Source organism: Theropithecus gelada, chromosome 6 (genome assembly GCF_003255815.1).
Source record: "Theropithecus gelada isolate Dixy chromosome 6, Tgel_1.0, whole genome shotgun sequence".
NCBI lineage: Eukaryota > Metazoa > Chordata > Mammalia > Primates > Cercopithecidae > Theropithecus > Theropithecus gelada.
In genome coordinates, this window is record NC_037673.1 from 108640594 (window position 1) to 108648174 (window position 7581).

General features: G+C 46.7%; 1 pseudogene across 1 annotated transcript; it reads left to right on the plus strand.

Annotated features, from left to right (window-relative positions):
* The first annotated feature begins 478 nt into the window (after positions 1-478).
* On the plus strand, positions 479-7364 carry LOC112626857 (annotated as a pseudogene). Its single transcript, XR_003119969.1, has 2 exons — positions 479-941; positions 6573-7364. The product of XR_003119969.1 is annotated as an uncharacterized LOC112626857 (transcript).
* Positions 7365-7581: the final 217 nt, after the last annotated feature.

The following is a 7581-nucleotide window of genomic DNA, read 5'->3' on the forward strand; positions in this document are numbered from 1 at the left end:
CCAGGCAGAGCTCATAACATTATTTATTGTTTAATCTATTTAATTAAATATGTAATTTACTCTCAAACTGTGGCTGACATTGTATGTAGTCCTGAGCCACATTAAGATGTACTATTTGTGCTGTGAAATTCTACGGGATTTGACAAATGCATGGTGGCACATCTCCAGCATTAAAGCATAACACAGAATGCTTCTCTTATTCAAGCTCTTCTTCCCTTCACATAGAGGGAATCAATCGACTTTTGTATACTAACTTTCGAATTTGTTTCTTTATTCCCATCTTCTTTAATTAAAGCACAAGATATCGTACTCAATTTCCATTTGATCTTCCAAAAGAAACGTACTGAATAATCCATACCTGAATTTCAGTGATTCAGACTCAGGCCCACCGCTAAGCAGTAAAGGCCAAACGTCCTGTACTGCCACCTCATGGCCGGCAGAGGGCAATGAAACCCATCGTTCCGGCCATGCAGGGCGCATGCGCGGTCTGCTTCCCGCTGCCAGCCGGGTCTCCACGGAGGACCTGAGTTTTCTTTACCCAGGGTGAGGGAGGCCCCGCCGCCCTGGCTTTGGGGCTGGGGGCGTTGAAGAGGCCGCTCTTTTTGCAGGGCCCAAGATGGCGGGCCCTGCGCAGACTGCGCTGTTCTGCGCCCTCAGGGCATCAATATCCCGTTGGGGCCGGATGCCCCCGCTGGGCCCGGAGCTGAGGTGGCGCGGGGGGCCCGGGCACCGCGAGGAGCGGCGGCAGCGAGGGCTGGAGGACCCGGGCTCCGGGGCTCCGGGACATCTGGCCTGGGTGGGACTGAGCCCATCCAGTGACTGGGACTCCCGGGTTCTGGTGTGGGTGGATCCTGGGCAGGCTCAGGACCAAGTCCCTCTCCTTCCACCAAGGAGCACCCAGAGGCCGGCGGGAGCTCCAGGTTCACCTCCTCCTCCTTCAGGTGTTTACTTTTCCTTTATTTCTGTAAGGCCAGAAATTGGCGCCATCCTTCACATTGGTGAATCGGGACCCTAACACCCATTTCCTCAGGTTTATTGTTATTGCCATTAACAATGTTGGTGGCATTATCACTAAGATCATCATTGTTGTTATTGTCATTCATGATTATTAGCAGGTGTGTTCATCATTTTGTCTCACTGTGCATTTTTTTTTGGATTGGTTTTGTATGACGTTGAATTGAACTTCTCTAATCTTGACTAGTGTTGTCAGATTCCTGAAGAGCATTCCAGAGGACAACTCCTGCCTTTAGTGCAGCCACAGAATTTCGTGGGCACAGGAGAGCACCTAGAATATTCCCCTTTCATTGCACAGCAGCTTTGAGAAATGGTGGCTGCCTTGCCCTGAGATGAGGTGGAAAAGACCGGATCCTGGGGCAAGTGATAGCACCTCCACTGGTGTTTTTATGAAGCCAAGTGCACTGTCTCCCACGGAGACTTAGAATAAAATCTGATGGCTCTAAAAGGCCATGTTTGCCCTTCCTGGACTTCCTGGGAGCCTTTAAACCTTGTGTGGTTCCTAGAGTGGCTAAGTTGCCATATCTGTGCCTCGTATGGCAGCACCAGTCTTTTCTGGGCCAACAAGGGCACTTAGAAGGTTTCCAGAAGCTCAGGCATGCTGTCTCTGTTCCACGCTTCTGTTCAATGGCAATTCACTGCGTCCCTGGCTGACATAGAACATCCTGCAGAGGGGTGGGCTTGGGTGACTTCCTGGCCAGCCTTTCCAGGCAGCTATTTTTGAAAAACTTGAAGAGACTCACAGAGGCCATTCACTGGTATTTCATGACTGCAAGTGGGGTTTCTGGTTCCTTGAGTTTACTTAGAATATTTGAATGGCTCTGAATGGCCAAGAAACCCTCCCTGGTCTTGGAAGCTGCCGAAAGCTATTACTGGGCCTCTGAAGAGTCTTTAAAATTGTTCCAGATACAGCTGAGAATAGGAAACTTTTCCAGGTCTAGCCCAACCAGCTCAGGTCGAGTCCTGAAAAACTGGTGGGTATTGGGGGAGCTCATCTTATGAAAGAGCAATTGGTGGCAAAGCTGGGTCTCCAGGACAGCTGTGTGTGTATATGTCTGCAGAGCATGCCTTGTAGTCATCTTTAGTAACTGAACACCATTTGTGAATGGATAAACTATATTCCTTGCTGTACAATAATGAAAAATCCATATTAACAATGGTAGTAATAAAAATATTGATGAATATTAACAGGAATGATGATCATCGTGATACTAGTACTTGTGGTTATAATACTGATAATAATACTAACCCTGTGGACTTGGGACATACAAGTTTTCCCTAAGTGGATAATAGGCATAAATAGTTGGCAGTGTAGGGTTATTTCAAGTCCCAGAAAGCAAGGATGAACATCTAGAACGAGAAGAAAAACAATCTGGAGGTTGGCATGTGCACACCTGGGGACTCCTGTGTTAACTTCTGGTGTTTCAACCTAAGAGGGAATGTCAATATAACCCTGGTCCTGCAACACCATGCTGACCAACACCTACCAGCTTTCAGGAGATAAGATAGCTGGCTGATGGGGCAGGGATCCAGAGAAGGCACGGGTCCAGACCCATATATGTTGCCCAGTGGCAGAGTTCATGACAAGCAATAAACCCCAGGACAATGTCATTCCCAGCCACCTGGCTGTCATTTGCTCTTTCATGGCCCGTCTCTACTGGTACCTCTAGGCACTGGCATGTCCTCCAGAGGCTGTAGGAGGGCATCATACTCAGTACTCTCCCACCTGCAGGAGGCAAGAAAGATGGAAAGAGCTTAATACCATGGCTTCTGGATTTTTTGTGGTGGGCATGGCATATTTTGCATTTGCTTTAATAATGGTGGAACCCAGTCAGTGGTTTGCAATACAGCTCTGGATGACTCTGGACACCTGTGGAGATTTTGACAATTTCCAGAAGGTCACAAGTTCTTGGAGGACTTTTTCATGAGTTCTTTGACTGAAAAGGTGGTTCAAAGAACTACTGTACTGACTTAGAAAATGTTGCAGAGGCTGGACATGGTGGCTCATGCCTGTAATACCAGCACTTTGGGAGGCCGAGGCGGGCAGATCTCGAGGTCAGGAGTTTGAGACCAGCCTGAAACCCCGTCTCTACTAAAAATACAAAAATTAGGCAGGCGTGGTGCATGCACCTGTAACCCAGCTACTCAGGAGGCTGAGGCGGGAGAATCGCTTGAACCTGGGAGTCGGAGGTTGCAGTGAGCCAAGATTGTGCCACTGGACTCCAGTCTGGGTGACAGTGCGAGACTCTATCACAAAAAAAAAAAAAAAAAAAAGAAGAAGAAGAAGAAGGAAAAGAAAACGTTGCAGAGACTCTGGTGAACAGGTAGTCCCTCTCCTGCCTCTCCAGGTAAAAGTTTCTTGGCCACAAACCTGATTTAGCAGTATCCCTTCATCTTAGGTGGGTAACAGAAAGCCATTCATGACCTATCCAAGCATGGAGGGGGAATTTGACTTAGAAAACTTTTAGGTGGACTAGTTGGTGAAAGAAAGTACATTCTAGGGCTCACAGGCCTACACATAGAGTTGCTAGCACATAAAGCATATGTATGAATTCTTTCTGAGCCCGTGGCAAGACCAGAGTGCACTTCATCCATCTCCTATGCTGGTATGAATAGGTACTTGCCCAAAAAATAAAAGAATAACTCAGGAAGCCCATGCTTCTACAGGACACCAGGTGGTACAGTAGGAGTCTTGGGGTTGCTGTGGTATGTATGTTTTAAGGTTGTCTTTTAATCATCTTCAGCAAATTCAACAGTCTTCAGAACATAAAAAAAAAATTTTCAACATTGCATAATAACTACCACAAATATATCCATGATAAAGAACTGTACCCACATAATAATAACATTAATAACAATCACAGTGGTGATGATATAAATGTCATTTTAATGGAGAGAATAATAAAAAAGCAGATATTTAAGAGCATATTCCTGTAAGCCTGTGACATTGTTCCCATATGAGCCCTCATGTTATTGAATACAGGGAGAGGCTTGGGGCTGCATCTTGAAATATCTTCTGTGATGGCAAAGAAGAGTGGCAGTAGGGAGAATAATCCTGAGCCACATGAGGGCTTGGGCAAAAGTAGAGATGCCTGTGCCACGTGGAAATACATTACAAATGGACTATGGAAAAGGGTCTGGCCAGAGTCCTGCCTGACACAGGTCATCCAAAAGCTTTCAGTAGTTCACCCCAAGAAATGGCTGGTCCAGGCTATAGATGAGAAGCACTGGGCAGACAGATCCACACCCACTTCCTGAGTCTCAGAAGTCTGGTGTGCATCGAACATTAAGCCCCCAAGCCTACTGAGACTTCACTTCCTGGCTGGTGAAGTCTCATCTGATTCTTGAGCCCCATCACGTAAGTGCCATCTCCATACTGGAATTGCTGACAATGTCTGATGGAGGGTTTCACCCTGCGTACTCAGTACCAGCAATGGATGAAATACCAGAAGGGAGGCTCCAGAGCTTCCATAGAAGACACATTCTAAAGTTGCTCGGGTGATCAAATGGTCATCTCATAGATTTTCAGCAGAACTGCAGCATTTTGTGAATACCTGAGTGAATGCAGAAAGTATCCAGACGCATGGGCATTCTAGGAAGCTCCCTGTGTAAATCAAATACAAGGAATATCTACTTCTGGGCTCAAAAGCTAACTTAGAAAATAAAAAAAGTGAGATGCTGGCCGAAGGCAAATAACTCCACTTCAGTTCCTGAGAGAAAAATGGTTCTGTAACCTCTGAGTTTATTTAGAAAAAGTTCGGAGCCTCAGGAAAACCAACTATATCATTCCTGATGTTTCCAGGGCAGATTGGACTGCTTAGGCCTCTGGGAATATTCTAAGTCCTCTCAGGTTTCCATGGGAGACTGTAACTCTACTCCTAGAGCTCACACCACCCCTGAGCAAGCTCATTGTTTTCTAAATATTCCAAGGAAGTCCATCCAGGGTATGCCTGTATTGGTGAGTTTCACCTTGGACTGGCAGGAGAACACTGAGAATGATACATCCTGACTTCACTTGATAAAGGTAGGGGAGCCAAGAAGTCCAGATCTGGAGAGCACCTGAAACACCAGATGGCAGAAGGACAGTAAGGAGGTGAAGTCAGCTATGGAGTTGGAGCTTCATGTTTACTGCATGTAGGATTCTGAGTTCCAGGACTGATGGGCTGGTGGGGATCAGATACATGTCTTCTTTGCAGGGAGCTAGGCCAAATCAGCCATCTGGTTGCACTACTGAAAGCTTTTGTGTGCCCAGTGGTAGGCAAGACACAAGCCAAACTCTCTTCACCTCTGGCTGGTAGTCCTTGACTAGAGAGGTTTGCACACAAGTGGTCCTATTAGCCCATGCTGTCCTGTGGCTTGCTTTCCTTTCACCTCCTGTTTCTCATGTTTGCCGTCATGGAACACATTTCATAGTGAAATTCCTTGACTCTGACTCCAAATTACCCAAGGAGGACCCAATTTGTGAACTTTTCATATATTTAGGAGAATCTCCACGTTGATTTGTGTATCCTTATGTTCACATTGTCACCAGTATTAAAATTCTTACTATTTAGGTTATTGCATTCATTATCATAATTATTAATTATTTTTCATTTATCATTTATTTTTATTGGTTAATTTTTGTGGCAGCTGTTATATAATAATCACTAGAGTTTCTCTATTCATGAAAGATGTCCACGTTAATGGAGGTAACTAGGAGTGTTACTTTACAGGTATGTAAACACAGATAATCTTGGCTGAACTGTGGCTATATTGTCTGGTGTCCCTTTGAAGGTGAAGCCTCTTGTGGTATTCTAAGTGACCTCTGGAAACAGAAACTGTCTCATAATTGCAGGGACGACTTGAGAAGGCATCCTGAGCCTATGCAGAAATGCAGAAGCACTTCCATGATCTAAGCAACCTATGTGAAGGCCTGAAAACCAAAGCAAAGCTGTTCAGCAAAAAGTTTTCCTAGTAACACTGGAGGTCCATCAGTCACTCCTCCTGGTCTGGAAATGCCAGAAATGTCCTCCATGGTCCTTGTGAGAGTTAAGATCTTTTCAAAATCACCTCAGGAGCCACAGAACCACTCTATCCTACCTGAAATTGCAGAATGACTCTTCTTTTGACCAGAGTCTCAAAAATATATTCATTGATAGTTTTGATTCCTGGGAGCCGCCATTGCTTGCAAAAGATGTGCCGGAGACTAGACATTTTCTGTCTCCTCACTTGTCCGGGGAAGACTGAAGTTTTTCTGAAACACAGAAATGGGAATCTGACCCTCTGAGCAGCCTCAGGATTTTCTAAGTCTTCCAAGCAGAGTGGCAGTTCTGGTGAGGACCCATTGTACCCCCTGATGGTCTGGAATCACATAGGATGATGCGTTTAAACAACTCTAGGTGGAGATATATTTTCTGAGATATTCCAAGGAGGAGGGACACAACTGGACTAGATGTTAAAAGGGCAACTGAGCATTAAGTGCCTATGTAGTGTTTGCAGCTTAATGTCCCATGCAGAAGGGGAATCTGGGCTCTTGTGTTAGAATTCAGTGTAATTCTGGCGTCCTGCTTTCCTTCCAGGAAATCCCACTTCCAACTGGATGTCTGGATGAACTACTGAAAGCCACTGAGTATCCTGCAGCAGGCGAACTGTGGCCAGAGCCCAAGGATGAAGGGGGCTCCCTCTGTCTGTGACTGTGAAGAGGAAGCCTGAGGTGTAGCAGACCCAGGCCCCAGAAGGATGGAAAAAATGAGGTAGGGAGTGAGGGGACCTCAGGAGAAGACTGAGGTCTGCAGAATCCCAGGATCAAGGAGACAGTGCGGTGTCCTGGTGGTGTCCTTGATGTTCCAAGAGGGGCGATAATCCATCTCCTGAGTAAAAGCTTCACATGGGGTGAGGAGGGGAGAAGTGAACAGAGAGGAAGCAGGGAAGGCCAAGATAGCGACCAGCCTTAGAGCAATTTTAACCGGAAATGGACACAGACCCTGGACCCCATCGCGGGGTTGCAGGCCAAGGACCGTCTCCAGGCGATGCATAGCTCCCTTGTCAGGTTAGTGGGAGTAGGGATTGTGACGTCTACAGGGGTGTGGAAGGCTGGGCGACGGGAGCAGCTTACTGGGCTGGACCAGAAATACTGAACTTCTTTTCCATCAGTGAAATCCACTTCCGGGTCAGAAAAAACTGCAAGTTCTGGAGCGGCAGGGCCTAGGAGGAGGTCAGGGCCTGAGCCTTCCTAGTTTGACCTCCCTACCCCCCGTGTTTCTGGGTCTGTCCTCACTTCCACCCAGTGGATCTTGAGTATCCTCCTTTGAGTCCCCATGAGTGTGCTGTGTGCAGTGGGGCCAGGCTGCTTCATCCACTGCACGTTAAATGTTTCCAATACTTTCTGGCCAAAGCTTAGAGTTGTCAGACCACTGACTTTGAATGTTGACCTGGTTCCTTTTGAACAGAGTAAAATCTATTGAAGTTTAAGGTCACCTCTTTTCATGGATGGTGAAGAGGCAGGCTGTTCAGGTGCAACTGCCCTCAGGTCTGGAGGGTGGCGGAGGTCACTGTGGGTGGTGGGTGAATTCGGAACCTCTGTGGCTC